Genomic DNA, 23,631 nt, shown 5'->3' on the forward strand with positions numbered 1-23,631 from the left:
TCTATTATTGAGACTTTATGAAACTCGGCCCTACCTCCCCCTTTTTTAGTTATGAAATCTCTAATTTGGAGGTATTTGAAAAAATCCCTATGTTCAAGCCCAAATTCCATCTTTAGTTCTTCAAAAGATTTAATAGCCAATGGTGAAAAAAATACCCCCAAATGTGTAATTCCGGTATTGATCCATCTGATCGTGCATGTATCATGAAATATTCCTGGGAGGTTATGATTTCGGATGAGACTAGTGTAATACGAGTATCTGCCAATTCCTAGTAATTTACGGATGTTAGACCAAGCATTGTAGATACCGAACAAAGTTTTCAATCCGACTTTTTTGAAGTGATTGTCATATGTTAGTCGCCATAAATGGTCACTTGTTTCTGTTCCCAGAATAAGTCTGCAAGGAGAAGGAGCTTCCCCTTTAATAATCGCAGAATCATCCGACATAAGTAAGCCTTTGCTGTAGCTCAACAATGAAGCCCACCAATATATTTTAAGATTTGGGGCTGCAAGACCCCCTCTCATTCTCGGAAGTGAGATGTGCTTATATGCTCGACGAGTCTTTTGATATCCCCATATGAATCGAGAAAAAAGCGTTTCAATTTGTTTGAATATTTGTGTATCAAAATTTAAACATATAGTACGAAAAAAATATAAAAACTTCGGTAAATATATCATTTTAATTACATTGCATCTCCCTATAAGAGTTAAATGTAAATTGTTTAGTCTGCTCAAGCTGTCCGATGATTGTTTTAGGAGAGGATCTATATTAATTTTGACGAGTTCGTCTAAGTTAGATGTGATATTAACGCCGAGATATGTAGCATTTCTGACAATTCTTTCATCTATTAAATTTATATTCTTGTTGATTATTATCTGGGTTTTATTTTCGTTTAAATTATATCCAGAGATTTCTCCAAAACATAAGGCCTCTTCTTCTAGCAGTTTTATTGTAACATATGGATTACTTGTAGTGATCGCGATGTCATCGCCGTAAGCTAATATTTTAGTATTTCCGTTCGATGTTTTTATTGGTAAAATATTTTGATTACATTCTAGTTTACTGATAAAGGGATCGATGAATATTGCAAATAATAGGGGTGAGCATGGACATCCTTGTCTGGTTCCCCTGGTTATTTTAATCTTGCCCGTCATTCCGCCATTTATCATTACAACGGCTTCTGGTTTATAATATAAACTCTGAATAGCATTGATGAATTTGCTTAGGATTCTATTGTATTCATAATTCTTTTTGGTGACGTTTAAGAGGGTTTGGGGGTTCAAATTAGATATGTGGTCTGTCTCCAATGATTTAATGTATTTTTCTAGGTTCAGAAGTTCTTCATTATGTTCTTTATTAATTTTGGATTGGATGTTAATGAGGGTCCTTCGTACCGTAGCTTTCAGAGCCTCCCAGTGGTTGGAAGGGGAGGTACCTTAGATTAAAATGTCTTTCAGGTAGTTTAGAATAGTTGTTTCAATCCCCTCCTTTGAGGACCTATTGTAGCGATATCAACACCTATCCCTTATTCACTCTTGGTTGATTCACCTTATCTTACTTGGGGTAGTTACATTAGTACCAGTGAAGGAAAGAGATATGGCCGAGTGGTCTGAAATTTGTCTAGTCAATGTGTCAGTTTGATCGATTAGCTGAATATGTGGTTTGGATATCAATGGGTAGTCTATTCAGGAACAAGACATATGGGGGTTAGAGAAGTAGGTGTAGTCCATGGTGTCTGTGTGTTGAAGTCTCCAGGCATCATAAAGACCGACTCTGGTGCATAGCTTGTGTAATGATTTGTCTGCCCTAGATGGTTGAAGGGAGGACCTGGGCTGTCTGTCAATTGTAATATCCATGGGGAGGTTGAAGTCGCCACCCAGAATAATAAGGACACTGATCAATCAATCAGTCATACCATTTGTAAAGCGCACTACTTACCCGTGATGGTCTCAAGGCGCTGGGGGTGGGGAATGCTGCTACTGCTCGAAAAGCCAGGTCTTGAGGAGTCTTCTGAAGGTTAGCAGGTCTTGGGTCTGCCGTAGGTGGGTGTGGAGGAAGTTCCTGGTCTTTGTGGCGAAGTGGAATAATGATCTGCCGCTGGAGGTCGCTCTTTGGATACGGGGGAGGGCAAGGTCAGCAGAGCGGAGCTGGCGGGTAGGGGTGTGGAAGCTGAGTCGTCTGTTGAGGTACGCTGGTCCGGTGTTGTGAAGTGCCTTGTGTGCATGGGTGAGGAGCTTGAAGGTTATCCTCTTGTTGATGGGGACCCAGTGCAGGTCTATCAGGTGGGGTGTGATGAGGCTGCGGTGAGGGATGTCGAGGATCAGGTGTGCAGAGGCGTATTGGATGCGGTGTAGCTGTTTCAGGAGTTTGGCAGAGGCTCCTGCGTAGAGGGCATTTCCGTCATCTAATCTGCTGCTGACGAGGGCCTGGGTGACGGTTTTTCTCGTTTCGGTGGGTATCCACTTGTAGATCCTGCGGAGCATTCGGAGGGTGTTGAAGCAGGAGGAAGAGACGGTGTTGACCTACTTGGTCATGGATAGGGTGGAGTCGAGGATGACCCCTAGGTTGCGTGCATGGTCGGTGGGTGTTGGGGCTTCTCCCAGTGCTGTCGGCCACCAGGAGTCGTCCCAGGCCGAAGGGGTGGATCCTAGGATGAGGACCTCCGTCCGAGTTCAGCTTCAGTTGGCTGTTCCTCATCCATTCAGCGACGGCTTTCATTCCTTCATGGAGGTTGGTTTTGGCGGTGTGGGGTTCTTTGGTGAGGGAGAGGATCAGCTGAGTGTCATCGGCATAGGAGATGACGTTGAGGTCGTGCAGTCGGGCGACGTGGGCGAGAGGTGCTATTTAGATGTTGAACAGCGTTGGGCTGAGGGATGAGCCCTGGGGTACGCCGCAGATGATCTTGGTGGCTTCGAAGCGGAAGTGGGGAAGGCGGATGCTCTGTGTTCTGCCGGAGAGGAAGGAGGTGGTCCAGTCCAGGGCATTCTCTTGGATCCAGGCGTCGTGGAGGCGTGTTCATAGTGGGTGGTGGCAGACCATGTCAAAGGCGGCTGACAGGTCCAGAAGGATAAGGGCCGCTGTTTCTCCGTTGTCTAGCAGGGTCCTGATGTCATCGGTGGCGGCGATGAGGGCAGTTTTGGTGCTGTGGTTGCTGTGGAACCCGGACTGGAAAGGGTCCAGGATGCTGTTCTCCTCGAGGTAGCGGGTCAGTTGTTTGTGGATGGTCTTCTAAATGACCTTCACCGGGAAGGGAGCAGGGAGATGGGCCGGAAGTTCTTGAGTTCCTTGGGGTCCGCCTTGGGTTTCTTGAGTAAGGCGTTGATCTCGGAGTGCTTCCAGCTCTCTGGGAAGGTTGCTGTCTCAAAGGAGATGTAGATGACTTTCCGGAGATAGGGTGCAATGGCTGTGCTGGCTTTGTTGAAGATATGGTGTGGCATGGGTCTGACGGAGATCCGGAGTGAATGGTGCTCATGATCATGATGGTGTCATCATCGTTAATATTTGTCCAGGAGAGCAGGCAGTTGGTGCGGATGGTGTTCGTGGGGCGGGGGTCTCGGTGGTTGTCGGGGCGGTCGTGGCGTTGAAGCTGTCGTGGATGTTTGCGATCTTGAGGTGAAAGAAGGTGGCCAGCGAGTCGCACAGGTCTTGCGAAGGTGAGACACCGTTGGTGTTTGAGCTGGGAATGGAGAGTTCCTTCACGATGTTGAAGAGCTCTTTGCTTTTGTGTGCATTGTTGTCTAGGCGGTCTTTTAAGGATGTCCTTTTGACGGATCTGATGAGGTGATGGTGTCTGCGGGGAGTGTTCTTGTGGGCTGCGATGATGCCCAGTGTTCGTTCACTGAGCCGGTTCTTCTCCAGTTTTTGGCAGGTTTGCTTGGAAGCCTGGAGGTCTACAGTGAACCAGCTGGCTTTCTTGCAGGTGTGACTGTTGGAGGGCTTCTTGAACATGGCGAGGGTGTTGGCCCCATCGTTGATCCACTGGTTGAGGTTGCGGGCAGCGGTGTCGGGGTCGGCGGGTGGGCTCCGGGCGAGGGTGGTGGTTAGCTGGTCTTTGGTGACTTTACTCCAGCAGCGGCCAGGCATCTGTTGGGTGCAGTGGTGCGCGTTGGGCTTCTTGAAGGTGAAGTGAATGCAGCGATGGTCGGTCCAGTGGAGTTCGGTGGTGTGGTTGAAGGAGACGTGGGGGCTTGCGGAGAAGATGGGGTCAAGAGTGTGACCGGCAGAGTGGGTGGGTGTTGTGACGAGTTGTCTGAGTGCAAGGTTGGCTAGGTTGTCGATCAGGGTGGTGGAGTCGGTGTCATTGCTGTTTTCGAGGTGGTAGTTCAGGTCACTGAGGAGGATGTAGTCGGTGGAGGCGAGGGCGTGTGTGCTGACGAAGTGGGCGATGGACTCACTGAACTGTGGTCGGGGTCCAAGGGCCTGTAGAGGAGGGTTCCTCTGAGGGTGGTGTTCGGGTCGGTGTGGATCTGGAAGTGCATGTGCTCGGCGGTGCTGAGGCTGTCGTCAGTGTTGGTCTAGACTCTGAAGGTGTTCCAGTGGACGATGGCGATTCCGCCTCCTACTCCGCTGGTGCGGTCCCTGTGGGTGATCTTGTAGCCTTCCAGGACGGCTATGGCGATGTCAGGTGCAGAGGCAGGGTTCAGCCAGGTCTCCGTCAGGAAGGCGATTCTGGGGAGGTTGAGTCGAGTAGGTCCCAGAGTTCAACGGCGTGTTTGTGGGCAGAGTGGGTGTTGAGGAGGATGCATCTGAGGTAGTTGGGTTTTTTCCTGGTTGGCGGCTTGGTGGGCGGATGCTGGTGAAGCTGCAGTTCCGGCAGGTGAAAGGTCCGTGGGTGTGCTTCGGGCGGCCAGGGCGCAGGTGTGTGATCATCCGGTGTTTAGTACGTGGAGGGTGCTGGCATCGTAGTGGTGTCGGGCGCCGTGGCGGTTGCGGGGGCCAGGGGTTCTGGTGCTGGGCATGGTCCAGGCACAGATGGGCACAGAAGGGCTTGCCTTAAGCGCCAGCGGTGCGCCCGTTGCATGCTCCCTCCATATAAGGGGAGTTGGGAGGGAGGAGCAGCTGGGAAGCAGGAGCGGGGTGGCGAATGGGTGAGCAGGGACGCAGCGGCGGGAAGAGCGGGATAAGAGAAGGGTGACGGATGGTGGGGGACACAGAAGGCAAGCACAGCACAGAAACAAGCGGGGGGAAAGAATGAAATAAGGCAATCCGCAACAAGACAAGTACAAAATAAATTAGGCAATCAGCAACAAGACAAGTACAGTCAAAGCAGTCCAAAGCAGTACAGCAGAGTGAGAAAGCACCAGTACAACCTGAGGCAGTACCGCGGTTTGGGGAGCGACCTGCCTGACAGGAATTTTGCTCAGGGGAATCGTTAGAGAAACCCAGATCTCAGGATCATCCGTATTCCGGCCGTATACATTGAGTACATGGAAATGCCTTGAGCTTTTTGTGAAATTCGTTAGGACCCATCTTCCATTATTACCAATCACACATGATTCGGTTGACAGGCCTGAGTTCTTGCATATTAAAGTGGCCACCCCGCCTTTCTTACTTTCACTGGTCGAGTCAATTACGTCAGCAATCCAACTCTTTTTAAAGCTCACAAGCCCACCTTGGGCCATTTTTAGGTCTCGTAGCGAAAACAGCGCGTAAGCGCTGTGTCTCGCCAGAGATCTTTTGTTGCTGACTCTGCTTCCCAGGAGACAGCACCTGGCCGGGCGCATCTCGCAAAAGGCGATCGGCGCAGGCCACGCGCACGCGAACGCGCTCGCCGTGTCTGTCTCCTGGGAAGCGCATACATACACAGGCACACTTCCCCCTGCACGCATGCGCACACACAGACACACACACACACGAGCGCACATATACGCACGCACACATACAGAGACCCCCGTCGCGCGCACACACACACACACGCTCGCACACACAAGCGCACCGCCCCCCGTCCCACTTACCGCCAGTCTGGTATTCTGTAGGCTCCGCGGGGCTCCGCCCGAGGGAGAGCCCCGCGTCACCGTGAATTATGTCCGCCTTCCAGCGCGTGGAAGATCCGGGGCCAATGGACTCCGAGAACGAGGCTGACGTCACAGCACCCCTCCCCGCCCCCTCCGCCGCCGCCGCCGCCGGACGACGCAGACTGCCATTTGAGCCGTGAAACCCCTTGTTACATGCATTAGCAAAAGTTCTCCCGCTTTGTTGCAAACTGCTTTGGGTGTTGCAACATTGTACAGCCTTCTTCCATCAACCTCACTTCAAGACACTGTGGGCCCGATTCACAGAACTAACTTAAGACAAATTCCTAAACTTACTACTTTTGGTATTCACAGAAGTTAGGATTTTGTCTTAAGACAGACTTAAGACAGACTTAAGACAAAATCCTAACTTAAGTCTATCCTAAGTCTGTCTTAAGTCTGTCTTAAGACAAAATCCTAACTTCTCTGAATACCAAAAGTAGTAACTTTAGGATTTTGTCTTAAGTTAGTTCTGTGAATCAGGCCCCAAGAGTTGTGGGGGGATTCACTGAAGGAACTCTTAAAACGCCACACACAGGCGCATGAAAGGGACCTCGGTTACTTTAGACAGGTCTCTACGCAGGTAGGACACTTCTTACCCCATGAGCCTCCATCATTCCTTATCCGCGATATCTAAAACCTGCCTGCTGCAGCTACGTCCCTCTTCAAACCTACAGGTGGAGCGTTGCCTACATCGCATTACACGAGCTTACCTGCACATCCCCGGGGAAGTAAACCACATCGTGAGGGGTTGTTCCCCGTAGCAGCAGCAACTCGTTGGTCCTGTGGGGGTTAGAGCCCGGCACAGCCGGCAGTCTGATGGCGGAGAGCGTGCTTATAGTTCGGCACTGCAGCACCCGCACAGCACAGCAGAGCACTGCTCGCACTGGGCTTAAACGCAGGGCAAAGGTGCACCATCGGCCAAGGGGCGTGGCTTTACATTGCCACACCAAACGCCGATGGAACGCGCATTTGCACAGGTCCAGCCATAGCAAACACGCGCCAACGACTCTTCTCATTACTTCTGAAAGATCGATCCGCATCTGAGCCAATGACACAAAAAATGGACTGTAAGGCCAAACCCCTTTAGAATGAGAATGTTGAAAGAGACGAGGGACACGGGATATAGATGTGTTAGTATCATGGAGTATGTGAAGTATAGTGTAAGCCACCGTACTCTCCCCCGATACATGGAAAGCAATTTGGTGGGGAGCTGGTCTGGATCTTGGAGGTACAGTAGGCGGTAAAGTAGTTCCCCCATTTATATAGCGAATGCACGCATTGCGGCGTTTTGCTGAAGTCGTTTGCTCATATCATGGAGCAGCATAAGTATTTTTTTTTCCAGTACCGCGTTCCAATTTCAGCTGAAATCGTGTTACGAAGTACTGATACGCGTGTGGATTTATTGCATGTTTGCCCCAGGGAAGGCGAGCTTTCATGCAAATGGCCAATTTGTATTAACAGAAGCAGACACTATGGTCGTTTGTTTTATAACTTTCCATCCTTTCATTCATTACCATATTTAAGAGAACTTCGAAATGCACGACTTCAGGATGTGTGCTGTACAAAAACTTATCATGTGTTTGATTAATGTATTATAGCAACCCCTGTCATCCAAAGGGTTTACATAACCACATCTTCTCACCTGTCCTGCTTACAACAATCGACCCCTCTCGCCAGCCCTGCTTCTAACCACCTTATCTTGCCTGCTCTGCTTATAATCGGCCCCTCTCCTCTGCCCTGCTTACATCCACCCCCCCTTCCCTGTGTACAACATCCGGCCCCTCTCCTCTGCTTCCAACCACCTCATCTCCCCTGCTTCCAACCACCTCATCTCCCCTGCTTCCAACCACCTCCTCTCCCCTGCCTTCAACAATGGACCTCTCTTCGCTACTCTGCTTACAACCACCACCTCTCACTTGCCCTGCTTACAAACGGCATCACTCAGGGGCACCACAACATCACTATACGCTACCAAAATGCTTATAAGTACAACAGTAACTTGCAATATTATTATAATATAATATTATTGCCAACATTGCTTAATATTTTGCAACAGCTATCATCTTGCAAATCATCTTTATACACCAATACAGACTTTGCTAAAAATGTAATGCAACACATTGTCATATACAATGGCAATAACTCAAACTTTAATGCTGCAAGACCTATTGCATTGCAAATGCTTGTTGTCTCTTGCAATAGGATTACGTCCGGTATCAATTTAAAGAGGTAGTTTTAAATTTTTTTCCTTTTGATTTGGTGGTTAAAACCCTTGACTTTAAAGGATATCATTTTTAAATTTCTGTAAAGTGGGGAGTTAGATATAATGAAGCGATGCACTCATGGCTATCTGAGTGCAAGGATAAGCTACAGGATAACGAGCACTTGAAAGTGGATGAAAACAGGGTAGAGAATATGGTGCAGTTCACAAGTAACCGGGAAATATATAAATCTGGATGCTGTATCAGCGGGGTGAATATGAACACATGTGTTAGCAATGTACCTACAGCTAAAGGAGGAAAAAATGAAAAAGAAAAAACATGGGAGAGGAAGGAACTCCAATACAAACACCCTCAACCCCCCTCCCATCCCACCCCACCCACCAGCCCCAAATGCTGTATAAGAGGGAGATGACAGCAGGTGAGAGCAGTAAGTGATGGCAATAATAAACAGCAAACAAGTATTCAGCTTGTGGAATCATGCGAATACAGATGTACGTTGTTACGATGAGTGGTATTACCACGAGTACCGTTACAACGCGTATTTTACAACGCAAGTCGTTACCACGACTTGCGCTGTAGGGGTGCGGACTTAGGAATAGTTTAATTTACTATTTCAACACCAGCCTACGTACAGTAGGGAAGGTGTTGGAATAGTAAATCTACTATTCCTTGTCCTTTAGCGCCCTTCAGCGCAAGTCGTGGTTACGACTTGCGTTCTAAAATACGCGTTGTAACGGTACTGCGGGGTAACATCCGCGTCGTAAAGGATGTTCCCCTGCGAATACAGTACATGGAATCATGCGAATGGAAGAGAAGAGTGGGTTGCAGCATTAAGCAATAAGGGAGGGCAACACACTCTAAATGTCACGTGGTAACATCAGTATTGATACTGTTTCTCAGGGACCAAAACAGCAGACCCAAGGGATCTGCAAACAGTGTAGTGGAAAAAGTCAACTGGACTGTGGCAGTATGGTACGGTACAGAATGATACAGGCTTATAAATCCAATCAGAACTACCCCCACACCTTGTTAGAGTTAGAGTAATACAGCAGTGCAAAAATACCATAATACAGAAGACAAAAACCTCAACTTGTGTGCTTTAAGGTCCACTAGGAAACATTTTACATAAAAAGACTAAATAGAAAAGGATATGTAACATGTAGCCCCTGTACAGGATGCATCATGGCTTGGTTGAGGGAGCAAGACCAGTGTCCATCATGGTAGATCCTCTGTTGTCTAGAAACAGACAAAGGTTCTTAGGGTTAATAAAGGTGTGGCTTTTTCCCCTATCAGTAACTTTGAATTTTGCCGGACTGATGAACCAGGATTGAAGGCTTAAAGACTTGAAACTGGGTCTGATAGCAAGGAATCCTTTCCTTGTTTCCAATGTTGGTCTTGAGTAGTCTTGAGAGACGTAGATTTTGTGGCCTTCCAGAGGATATGGTTGTTTTGCGCACGTAGTGGAGTATCATCTCAGCAAGTTGAAATCTTAGAGGATGGCATACGATCTGCCTGGTGACGTTGCTACCAGCTGACCTCATTTTGATATACACATACCAAATTTTGATATACGAATAGCTAGCTCACTTTGATATACGCATGGCTCACTTTTATATATGGGTACCTCATTTTGATATACGTATACCTCCATTTGATATACGCATACCTCATTTTTGATATACGCGGATCTCACTTTGAAATATGCATATCTCACTTTGATATACATATGCCTCTTTTTAGGCATCATCTTCATTCTAAGGTTGAGACCGACTCCCAGCTCTAAACATTGCACTAAGGCTCTTAGCTTACAATCTCACTGCAGGCTAGGGGAGGGGCGGAGAACTGGTGCTTTTTAGTATGTAATCCTTAAATGGAATTAGCCTTCAAATCACACAATAGCTTGCTCTTTCTCTCTCTTCTCACTCCCTTACTCTCTCTTTCGCATCCACTTTTTCCTTTTGCTGATCTCCCTCTCCCTTTCTCCCTCTCCTTTTTGTTTAAGGCACAGTCCCTCCCTTATCCTCCTTTCTCCAGAGACATAGAACACATACAACAAACGAAACCAGGAAAGTACCTTTTAAAAAATTGGATAAGCAAATATAAACCTTGACCAAACCCTGGGTCAACATTTTTCCAACGTGATTCATGCAACCGCAAAACGGGTGGACTGCAAACTGTACAACTTGTATAGTAAGTGCAGCTACACGCAGGCTGCAAAGAGTGCACTAATTGTACCACAAGTTTAGTGTAGCTAAACACACAGAGTGCAGACACTTTACTATTTGTGTCATGTTCTTGGTACAAGCATAGTAGACTGCTACATGTGAAGACTTTGTTCCATTGGGCCGGTGTGTCATCCCATTCCCATCCCATTATGTTGTCGAGAGCACCAACACTCCTTCTAGCCGGACCTAACAAACTTTCATCACATCCAAGATGCCACCTGGGAATGGCTAAGTAGAAACCATGAGTATTTTCAAAAGGCATGGGTACTGCCTACTGTAGAAATGCTTCTAATGAACAAGGAAAGAAGTGGGAGAGACATCACAGTTGCACCCTGAGAAAAACTATACAGTCTTTACAAGAGTTCAGCTACACCTGCTAGGCAGAATGAAACCAAAAATGTTTAGTAGGAGTCACAAGCTCTTCTCATGCTATCAAAGGCGAACAAGCACCAATCGGGACAGCCCTAGTCAGAACATGGGACAGAACTCACACAGGCAGGCACTCTCTTGACACCTGAGGATGAGAGATGCAGCTGTATGGTAAGTTGCTGTCCTCAGCCTGCTCCGTCTTACTTTTCTGTCCTCACACCTCCATGCAAGATGAATATTTTTCCTAGACTCTAGGGCCCTTTTCTACTTTACATATGGAGGCATTCTCCTGAACTTCTAGATTTTCCTCCAAGACAACTTCCACTTTCATTATAAGTTGTGATGTATATATGTGTGTGTGTGTATATATATATATATATTCACTGAAAAAAACATAGGTTTCACACACGTTATAGTTAGGAATTAGCATTTAAAAAACCTTAGAAATTCACTGAAAAAACATATGTTTCACACATGTTATAGTTGTGGACATTATAACTCGCGTGCCCGCAACGCACTGCTGATGACGTCACATCTAACATCACTCATGACATGGTCAGTGACATCACTCATGACATCACTGATGACAGCTCCTGAACAAGAGGGCGTGTCGGTACTTGGTGCTTGCAACTCCGAGATAAACATCACAGCCAAACCACTTCTCCCAAGACAGAAGGGGCCGACACATGCTCGGTGAGGTAAAGGGACTTTAATTTGCCAGTTCCATCTGCGCACAACATACTTACCTGCCGCCACCGCCGAGAGTCATTTCAGGCCACAAAAAGAACTCGCCAGAGCTGACGCCCAAGCCGCCACCGCCCAGAGTCTAAACCGGGCATTGGTAACCGCGCCGCCGCTCCGGGAGGACTACAACTCCCGGCAGGCCTCGCTGCGGCGCGTGGAAGTGACGCGGAACGCGCCAGCAGAGCGCAGACACCGGCATAAAGGTAGGAGGAGACCCGCGTCGCGGGACGCGAGCGGGACGCCCGGGGCGAAGCCCGGGCAAAGGGCGGGCCCTCTACGGCCCTCATCGGCAGGAGGAGGTAGGGGCTGGGCCAGAAACCCTGCATAAGGCTCACGAGTCATCCTACTGTCCAAGTAAGACTGTATTGTTTGTGATACATAATTCCCTGTGTGTTTGAGGAGTCCTTGCTCTTCGTTATAATCATCAGTATGTCTAAAAAGGGAGCTGCACCACCAGCTAACACAATGGAAAACTACATGGTGCAAACAGTGAAAAAAATTAACCTACAGAGGAGAGAATCCCTGGGTCTGAGTCAGTCACCTGACCTACACTGTTTGTCCCCTTCTCTAACCCCCTCACCTGATGACTTAGTTCCCCTGCAGACTCTTCCTGATGCCTGTTCTAATTGCCCCACCACACAGGAATCAGGCACCTTAAATGATAATATGTTGTCTGGACCTGAGGTTCTCATTGTGGAGCATGGAAATAATTCTGACAGTGATTTGGATCAGGAAAATCGTGTTGACCCTACAGATGAAGATATTTCTATCTCTGAACAAACTTCCCGGTTAGACACTGCGAAAACCAAAAACCCGCCGAAACGGGGGGGACTAAGATCTGGGACCAGGAGGAAGAGGATAAACACTCCAAAAGTTAACCTGAAGGAAGTTGGAGGGGGAAGTGTTAAGTCTAATGACAGCCATGATGAGGACCTGTTTGACAGAATTGCTGACTTAATAGATAGTAAAATCAAATCCATTGTTAAACCATTATTCACTAAAATTGATAAATTACAATCTGAGGTCAAAAAGCTGGGAGGGCAGTTGAATAAACTAACAGAGGGTGTTGATAATGTCACGATGTTGGTAACAAACCTGGACAATAATATTGGAGAAGTTGATGATCAGGAGGGGGAGAATACAGATAATGTATTAAATAACCCGCCACCTCAGTTTCCAGACCCAAAAACTAATGGAACCAATAATAATAGAGGGGACGGTCATTTAACGGTTGAGATACCCACTGCACAAGCTCAGCCAACTGACCCTCTTCAATTTATAGTCGAAGCCTCACCTGTTGTTTTAGTACTGGCAAATGTACCACCCTTAGAAGCCGGTACTGAAGAATCCCCTTCCTCTCTGTCTAATAAAGCCTTGCAGTGGCTCACAACTAACATGAGGTTAGCCCCAGGGGGGGGTCAACAGCTGGCTCAAGAGATTAAAACTGCTAAAAGGGTTTCATGGCTAGGAAACCGCCCCAAAAAATTTAAGGGGGATTGTGTGGCAGTAAGCTTCTCACACTCTGGTGTGTTGCCAAACATCCTCATTAATTTACTCCCACCCCAACGCAGGCAGGGTTCTGTTGTACCATTAACTTTGAAGTTCTTTTATGGAGAGCAACAGAACGTCACCTACCCCAAGACACCAGCCTTTGGATGGGATATTAATTCTGATCTAAACAATAGATGGGGCCGTGAACAACACCGGAATATTGTAAATCAATCCGCTCCCTTAGTATATCAGAATCCTTTTGCTCAACCCCTCTTATTGTCCAATCGATTTGCACCTCTATCCTTTTTGGACCATAATGACTGACTTTTGTCAGAACATCCTAAACAAACAGAGAATAGTGTGCCAGCACTCAGTATGCTTACTTGGAACATAGCAGGTATTAGGACCAAAGTAGGTAATGCAACATGGACAAATTTTATAACTAAGTATGATATCATTGCTTTGCAGGAAACCTGGGACACAAATAATAGTTTCTTTCTTGACGGCTACAGTTATTTTTGTATTCCTGCCGTGGCTAGCACAGTAGGAAGAGCGAAGGGAGGACTGTTAAGCCTCTTTAAACTAGACATCAAAGGTAGCCTTAAGAAATGTGACTCAGGATCTGAGCAATGTCTTATTGTTGAATTGTCTCGTGTGGAATCTCCCAATATTTTGTTTATTAATTTTTATAATTCCAACGCTGTCGACTGTACTTCATATAGTCTAGGTAGATTGGATTATTTTCTGTCAGTCTATAGTGAAGATGTTAATGCATTTGAAATCATCTTTTTGGGTGACTTTAATATACACCCTTGTTCACTTATGTGTGTTTGCGATGACTCAGAATCCCCTCCTAATTGTGCACTGGTCCATCTTGAACATAACAAACAGGGGGGTTGTTTAGAGAACTTCCTTGCAAGATGGAACTTATACGAATCCAGCTGTGGGGAGGGGGGGTTAGGGCCCCTACTTTTAAGGGAACAGACAATGGCTCTATTATTGATTACATTTTCATTTCTGCATGTTTTTTACTCAAGGTTTTAATGTATAGAACTGTGGTCTCCGCTTTCAGTGATCATAACCCAGTTTCCTTGGACCTAGTAGCCTCTGAGCTTTTAGGGCGTAATTATGGTCCTTGTTATGAAGAAAGAAAGCTCAAAGTTAAGGATCAGGGACGGAGATTGAAATGGGATAGCATAATCCCAGAACCCTTTGTACAAGAGGTTCTTTCTGAGGCTGAGGAGGAGGTCGGAGTGTGTTTATCCAGTGTATCTAATGATGGGGAGGTGATCCTTGCATTTAGTAGCATATGTAGTAAGATAAATGGCAGGCTTTCTGTGACTAGCAAACCCAAGTTGAAACCTCTTAAAAGATGGTTTGATCACAGTTGCTCAAAAACACATTCTGCATTGCTCAATGCTTTAAAAACCGTACCGAAAGATCGTGATCTCATCAGTAATAGTAGAGCACTATACAAAAAGGCCATTGCAGAAAGGAAAAAACAGCTTAAAGATGAAGCCTGGATACAACTCACTGATCCAGCCATACTAAAAAATAGTGGAGAATTCTGGAGGATTGTCAACCAACCCCTACTCACTGGGGAGGATAATTCCCCCCTAGAAACTAACATCCCTGACGAGGGTTGGATCAAACACTTCAGAGACATCTATTCAGATCACAATAACGCCGAAACTAGGGAACAGGATGTGAATATTATTCCAATAGGGAACCACTTGCACTTTGAAGTCAAGGAAGTATTATCCGCAATAGATTGTACTCTGAAAAAAAAGGCACCGGGACCAGATGATGTTCCTGCTGATGCCTTTAAATGCTTCCCTAACTTCTGGTCAAGATTGCTTTGCAGGGTCTTTAATGCCTTAAACCGTGATAATATTCCCAAGTCATGGAAAACATCAATAATTATTCCTGTTTTTAAAAAAGGAAATAGGCAGGATCCTGCATGTTATAGACCAATTTCACTGATAGATTCTTCAGTCAAGATTCTAGGGAGAGTCATATTAGTCAAATTGAACGAATGGGCTACTGAGAATAATATCTTGACTAACGTGCAATATGGGTTTAGAGCTAGAAGAAGTACCCTGGATCAATGCCTTAATCTCCACTTGCTGATCGAGAAATACACCAGGGCCAAGGATGGGTCCATGTACCTTGGTTTCATGGACCTCTCCTCTACGTTTGATATAGTCAACAGAACCAAGCTCTGGTTAAAATTACTTGACATGGGCCTGGATAGGTCCATAGTTAATTTATTGGCTGACCTACACTCTGGCCTTACTGCTAAAATTAGAGTTTCCTCGAATGGAAGGTGTACAGATGTCTTTGCTTCCGAAAAGGGAGTCAGACAGGGATGTATACTGGCACCACTGTTGTTCACGTTATATGTGAACGCCTTGGAGCCTGCCCTTAGGGGCGTTACAAGCGACATCCCGCGTGCAGGGGAACAGGGGATACCAGTTCTCCTTTACGCTGATGACGCGGTTCTTCTTGCACGTACCGGGGTGGGGCTTCAACGACTCCTGGATGCCTTTGAATCCTTTATGGGCTCACTTGACCGGAAAATAAATGTGAAAAAATCGCAGGTTATGCTTATGGGCAGGGCCTCTAGGAGACCTTTTCATAAAATCTTTCTCTGTGGGCAGGAAAGGCTTGCTCGCGTCTCCTCCTTTCCCTACCTGGGGATCACCTTTGACGAGAAAGGTAGCTGGGGTCCTCATGTTAAAAGCAGAGCAACCATGTTGGCTAGGACATCTGCAGCCCTTCATGGGTTTTCTAAAAAACTGGGGGGTAGGCCATTTGCAGCTGTTAGTAAAATATACAAGGCCAAATGTATTTCAGTTGCATCATATGGTGGCTCATTGTGGGGATATAGGGGAGTGGACCCATACAGACAGTGGAAAACACATTTTTTAGATCTGTTCTGGGCGTCCCTCAGTTAACCCCGTCCTACACCGTCCATATGGAATTAGGGGAAGGCTACATCTCAGACCTGATTAGAATAGCACCTTTAGTTGCCTGGCTGAGGATGTGGCTTAACACAGAAATTCCCCTAAATCATATCATAATGAGGGACTGTTTGACCCTAGATAATGTGTACAGGATTAGGTGGTTGATGTATATTAAGGAAAGTTTTTTGAGGTTGGGGAGGCCTGAGCTTTATACTGTTACTGACTCTATAACATCTAAAGATATTGTTTACACCAAACTTGCTATGAAGGAGCTCCTATCCCTGGAGAGGGAAGAAACTGAGCTGAAAAAACCCTGTGTCAGGGCCAGTTTATTGTTGGCTATACCTAATGGTCCTGACAGTTACCTTAACGTGGTGACCCATCCCTACCACAGGTTTATTTTAACTCGTTTCCATTTTAATCTGATACATTTTAATTTGGGCTTTTATCCTGTATGGAGTACCCCAGAAAAGGCACCACCCTGTTCCGGCGATCATTACTCTGAGCAAAGTACCATGCATTTTATAATGTTCTGTAGCCATTACAATGAAGCTCGGAGATTGTTTCTTGTACCTATACTCAAGGAAGCAGGATTCATTTTAGTTAGACCTGCTATTATCTATTTACAACTGTTACAAACTCCCAGGATTATGTTTCACGTGGCTAGCTTCCTGGTGAGAGCTATTAGAAGCAGGAACATAAGATTTAAAAATGTGTCTACCTCCCTTTGTAGTATAGACCAGCACTCTAGTTAGTCTGTTTGTTTGTGATCTTTGGGTTCAGTATCCCTAGAAAGCACTGTAACAGGGTCAGTAGTTGCTAGTTTTGAATATCTTGCTGGGGACCTCCTTAGAATTTTTAAGCCTTTTTAAGTTTTCTTTGCACTTTAGCACTTTGCACTTTAGCACTTTGCACTTTGTATTACTCATGCTGATATAAAATTGTAACATGACGTATGATGATTTTTAACTTGTTAATCTTAATTGTTTTTAATTGCTCTCAATGTATGTGTTGTTTGTATCAATGTATTATACATGTGCCATTGTCTTTGTATGATATTAAGTTATCGCAATAAAGTATTTTGACTGACTGACTGACTGAACATGAATATTTACAGCAGCAAAATGCTGTGCAGACTCGTTTCAGGCATTCGCCTTTCATCCGTGCCGGTTTCACTTCCGCGCTGAAATCACACCTGGGGGCCTGAATAAATACTCGGTAGTCCACTCCCATCGGAGTTAGTTGTTACGCCCACTCCCCTTGGTTGTGGAAGGCGCAGGTCCCTGATCCTGTCCCCTCCGGGTTTTGCAGAAGCCGCTGCAGGAACCTACATACAGTGATTAGACTCCCGAACACCTTGTGGTGCCCCACCCTACTAGCCATGGACACAAAACTCGTAGGACAGTTTCTTGGGAGGCATAGATGGTAAGTCTCTTAAGCACACACCTTTTCCCAATCCATGTGGGTACCTCTCTCCCCAACAGTAATTACGAACACAGTGGATGTTCTTTCCTGCCAGGGGGGCATCGCGCTGTATTTTCAATACTTCACCTCCAATTTTCACAAGCTGTCGCGAAGCCCCTGAACAAGAGGGCGTACCGGTACTCGGTGCTTTCAACCCTGAGATAAACTTCACAGCCAAACAACTTCTCCCAAGACAGAAGGGGCCGACACATGCTCGGTGAGGTAAAGGGACTTCAATTTGCCAGTTCTATCTGCGCACAACATGAATATTTACAGCAGCGAAACGCTGGGGAGACGCGTTTCAGGCATTCGCCTTTCATCAGTGCCGGTTTCACTTCCGCGCTGAAATCACACCTGGGGGCCTGATTAAATACTCGGTAGTCCACTCCCATCGGAGTTAGTTGTTACGCCCACTCCCCTTGGTTGTGGAAGGCGCAGGTCCCTGATCCTGTCCCCTCCGGGTTTTGCAGAAGCCGCTGCGGGAACCTACGTACAGTGATTAGACTCCCGAACACCATGTGGTGCCCCACCTTACTAGCCACGGACACAAAACTCGTAGGACAGTTTCTTGGGAGGCATAGATGGTAAGTCTCTTAAGCACACACATTTTCCCAATATATATATACACAGGAAAACTAAACAGCCACTTCCCTTACAAAGAAGTACAAAGTTTGCATGTCTGCAGCCTTTCTTATTTTTTACCTTATTCATCTTCTGCTCAATCAACACATCATCCACACATACACACACATACTTGCTCCCTTTCTTCTCTGGGGTTATCAATCATTCTTCTTTAATTCAAATTCAAAGTGCAGGCCTTTTATCAACACTTTTTATTATAATACCTAACCCGGCCGAAGGCACTATGAAATTTGCACACTTGCTCCCTTTCTTGGCTGCACTTATCAATTATTACTCAACCCACAACATGCGACTTAGGTTACCTCAGTTAAGGTAGATAACAAGAGCACTCTTTCGTTACAGTCTTACACCAGTCCAAAACAAGCACTAAATAAAGACAACTGCAACTTTCAAATGTTTATTTCTAACACCGTAATCTCATGCCCAGTACCTTAGATAATACAAGCAAACATATTATCAGAAACAAAGTTGTCAGCATTGTTACAATTCCATAAAATACAAAGGGAGAAAGCATCCTATAATATAAAAGGGAAACAGATTCAAAATATACCTACATTTCACCCTCCCTACTTAGCAGGTTAGTTTATAAGTACAGAAGATCTCATACGACTACATAGGCAGACCCATACCTCTGTTACTCAGCATCACATTGAGTTCTACACAAACTGTCAAGATACCAATGTTCACCAACTGTATGTTATCATGCCTGCACAGTGCATTACTAAACGTGCCAGTATCAGAGATGCCACAGCTGCATATGTCTTATGGCTCGAACGTGCGAAGATCATTCCGAATAACATACACAGTATCCAAGATAACCTTGATGTTTCATGCTCTCACTATACACACTAAAGTAGCGAGGCAGTATACAAATGCAGTATATCAAATTATTCTCATATGAAGCACAATACTCACCCTTCTCTAAACAATATTGCAAGTGCGTGTTGTGTGCAAAGCAGAGCAGGAAAACAAAAATGGCGTTTAAGATTCTAATAAACCGCAGAGACAGAAATCCAGGGCCCAGTCGAAATCACAGCTCAGGCAATGGAAGACAGGCTGAACGCATGTGAAAAAGGAGAATCGAAACGATAATCCATAAGCTGCACTCAATGTTGCCAGAGGCAGTGCTCAGTAATAATTAAGCATTCGGTTGCGGACCAGCAACAACCGGGACATATTGTCGTCTGCTGCAAGATGTGCATCCATATTTAAGTAAATAAATTAATACAAGCACACCGGCAACTAATGTGAGCATTAAGGACAATCCACCAAAGATGCTGGAAAAAATCGAATGAAAAACACAGACAAGACACCAAATATAGTTTCTACAGAAGTCACAAGGCTATTGCTTATAACTTTAAAAAAGTAAGCTAACCCCCTACTCGAGGACGCATTAAAGATAGTGTAAATTAACTCCCTAAAATTCCGGGGCACGTCTATATTTAATAAAGCATGCACTTCTTTGCGGGTGTTTGCTACATAAAGGACAAATGTTTCTCTAGCAGATGCAAGAGCGACCTCTTTTTGAGACAATAGCGCTCCTCTACGGCTCATTTGGTTGACTCTGCTTTCAAGGTCGGAAATGACGGTCAGATAGAAACATCTAGCTTCCCATGCAGAGGAGTAAACACAACTTTTTTATAGCAAACCACACGCTCAGTTACCGTAATCATTAAAGCGATGCCTGCTAACATCGCACAACAATCTGCATTATTTAAAAGTAAATAACTTCAGTTTTCCTTAACCCCTTCGCTGCTAGGCCTTTTCCCCTCCTGTGCTAAGGCTTTTTTGGGCGTTTTGGGGTAGTGCGCGCTTAGGCCCTTGTAACTTTTTGACCACATAAGGTATCCACGCCAAATTTGCGTCCTTTTCTTCCAACATCATGTGGACTCTAAAGGCACCCAGGGTTTGTGGATTCCCTTGGAGGGGTCCCAGAAATTAACCGAAATATAGTGATTTTTTTGTTTTTTTCAGAAAAATGGGAAAAACGGGCTGCAAATGAAAGCCTCTGGGTTTTTCCCTGAAAATGTTATCAAAAAAGGGTTTGTGGGGCTGAAATCTCCATTTTCTCAGCTTTTAGGGAATGACAGTCTTTTGTCAGAGAACTGACATTTTTCACACAGTTTTGGCATTTTTCTGGGACATAGCCTATTTTTGCTATTTTTAGAGCTTTCCACCTCCTTCCAGTTAATGGTAGAAATGAGTTTGAAAGCAATAATGGATCCTGGAAAGCTGTGCATTTTCGAAACGTAGACAATATTATGAATTCAGAAAGGGGTCATTTGTCTAAATCCATGAAGGTTTCTTTATAGAAACTAACAGTTAAATATTGGAATAATTGAAAATTTGTTGAAAAAAACAGCCTTTTGTCTCAACGTTTTCACCTATAACTTTTTCTAATTTTGACAGCTCTTGGAAAGCAATATACCGTTACATCTGTTAGACCTTCCGGGTTGTGGGGATATATAGGACTTGTAGTTTCACCTAGAACCCGACGAACCCAGATCCGAAAACTGAGCAGCAACTTGCAATGGTATTTTTTCATTTACTGGGTATAGAGCACTTTGTCTTGGAAAATGTATACATGGAAAAATCTGTATGAAAGACACCTATGTATTTATGAATTGGGTATAAATTATAGAGTTCAGAAACAGTATATAATTGCACATTTTCAAAATTGGGAATACTCATACTAGCATGAGATTTATTGGTCATTTTTCAAAAAGATTATTTGTTTTACACAATGTCTTTCATTGAAAGGGAGAAATGCATGAAAGCTCAATTGGTAATAACAGTTGATTTACAAATCTGAATTACCCCAAGTCTCCTGATAAAAACGGTACCTCACTTGTGTGGGTCGGCCTTGTGCCTGCGACAGGAAACGGCGCAAAATGCAACGTGGTCGCACCTAAATTTTGCAGTTACAAATTGACCCTTTTTTGGCAAAGTGCCTACCTGTAGTTTTTGCACCCTAGCTCTGCCGGCACCTAGGGAAACCTAGCAAACCTATACATTTTTGAAAAGTAGACTCCCAGGGAAATTCAGGATGGGGTGACTCGACTGCCTACCACCAGGTTTTGTTACCCAGAATCCCTTGCAAAGCTAAGAATTTGACAAAAAAAACACCTTTTCCTCACATTTCTGTGGTGGAAAGTTCTGGAATCTGCGTGGATCAACATATTTCCACCCACCCAGCGTTCCCCCATGTCTCCCGAAAAAAATGGTACCTCACTTGCGTGGGTAAGCCTAGTGGCTTCTACACGAAACAGCGCAAAACGCAACGTGGTCGCACCTCAATTTCCCAGTTAAATCTTGCGCTCTTTGGACAAAGAGACTACCTTTTGTTTTTGAGCCCTAGCTCTGCCAGCACCTAGGGAAACCTAGCAAACCTATACATTTTTGAAAACTACACACCTAGGGGAATTGAGGAAAGGGTGACTCGACTGACTACCACCAGGTTTTGTTACCCATAATCCCTTGCAAAGCTAAGAATTTGACAAAACAAACACATTTTCCTCACATTTCTGTGGTGGAAAGTTCTGGAATCTGCGTGGATCAACAATTTTCCACCCAACCAGCGTTCCCCCAGGTCTCCCAAAAAAAATGGTACCTCACTTGCGTTGTTAGGCATAGTGGCTGCGACATAAAACAGCGCAAAACGCAACGTGGTCGCACTTCAATTTCCCAGTGAAATTTTGCACTTTTTGGACAAAACGACTACCTTTTGTTTTTGCGCCCTAGCTCTGCCAGCACCCAGGGAAACCTAGCAAACCTATACAGTTTTGAAAACTAGACACCTAGGGAAATTCAGGATGGGGTGACTCGTCTGCCTACCCCCAGGTTTTGTTACCCAGAATCACTTGCAAAGCTAAGATTTTGACAAAAAAAACACATTTTCCTCACATTTCTGTGGTGGAAAGTTCTGGAATCTGCGTGGATCGAGAAATTTCCACCCACCCAGCGTTCCCCCAGGTCTCCCAAAAAAAGGTACCTCACTTGTGTGGGTAGGCATAGTGGCTGCGACATGAAACAGCGCAAAACGCAACGTGGTCGCACCTCAATTTCCCAGTGAAATCTTGCACTTTTTGGACAAAAAGACTACCTTTTGTTTTTGCGCCCTAGCTCTGCCAGCACCTAGGGAAACCTAGCAAACCTATACATTTTTAAAAACTAGACACCCAGGGGAATTCAGGATGGGGTGACTCGTCTGCCTACCCCCAGGTTTTGTTACCCAGAATTCCTTGCAAAGCTAAGATTTTGACAAAAAAAACACATTTTCGTCACATTTCTGTGGTGGAAAGTTCTGGAATCTGCGTGGATCAACAAATTTCCACCCACCCAGCGTTCCCCCAGGTCTCCCGAAAAAAATGGTACCTCACTTGCGTGGGTAGGCATAGTGGCTGCAACATGAAACAGCGCAAAACGCAACGGGTTCGCACCTCAATTTCCCAGTGAAATTTTGCGCTTTTTGGACAAAGAGACTACCTTTTGTTTTTGCGCCCTAGCTCTGCCAGCACCTAGAGAAACCTAGCAAACCTATAAATTTTTGAAAACTAGACACCCAGGTGAATTCAGGATGGGGTGACTCCTCTGCCTACCCCCAGGTTTTGTTACCCAGAATCCCTTGCAAATCTAAGATTTTGACAAAAAAAACACATTTTCCTCATATTTCTGTGGTGGAAAGTTCTGGAATCTGCGTGGATCAACAAATTTCCACCCACCCAGCGTTCCCCCAGGTCTCCCGAAAAAAATGGTACCTCACTTGCATGGGTAGGCCTAGTGGCTGCTACACGAAACAGCGCAAAACGCAACGTGGTCGCACCTCAATTTCCCAGTGAAATCTTGCGCTCTTTGGACAAAGAGACTACCTTTTGTTTTTGAGCCCTAGCTCTGCCAGCACATAGGGAAACCTAGCAAACCTATACATTTTTGAAAACTAGACACCCAGGGGAATTCAGGATGGGGTGACTCGACTGACTACCACCAGGTTTTGTTACCCATAATCCCTTGCAAAGCTAAGAATTTGACAAAAAAAACACATTTTCCTCATATTTCTGTGGTGGAAAGTTCTGGAATCTGCGTGGATCAACAATTTTCCACCCACCCAGCGTTCCCCCAGGTCTCCCGAAAAAAATGGTACCTCACTTGCGTTGTTAGGCATAGTGGCTGCGACATAAAACAGCGCAAAACGCAACGTGGTACCACCTCAATTTCCCAGTGAAATTTTGCGCTTTTTGGACAAAGAGACTACCTTTTGTTTTTACGCCCTAGCTCTGCCAGCATCTAGGGAAACCTAGCAAACCTATACATTTTTGAAAACTAGACACCCAGGGGAATTTAGGATGGGGTGACTCGTCTGCCTACCCCCAGGTTTTGTTACCCAGAATACCTTGCAAAACTAAGATTTTGACAAAAACAACACATTTTCCTCACATTTCTGTAGTGGAAAGTTCTGCAATCTGCGTGGATCAACAAATTTCCACCCACCCAGCGT

Source organism: Lissotriton vulgaris, chromosome 1_2, assembly GCF_964263255.1.
Source record: "Lissotriton vulgaris chromosome 1_2, aLisVul1.2, whole genome shotgun sequence".
In the NCBI taxonomy this organism is placed as follows: Eukaryota; Metazoa; Chordata; class Amphibia; order Caudata; family Salamandridae; genus Lissotriton; species Lissotriton vulgaris.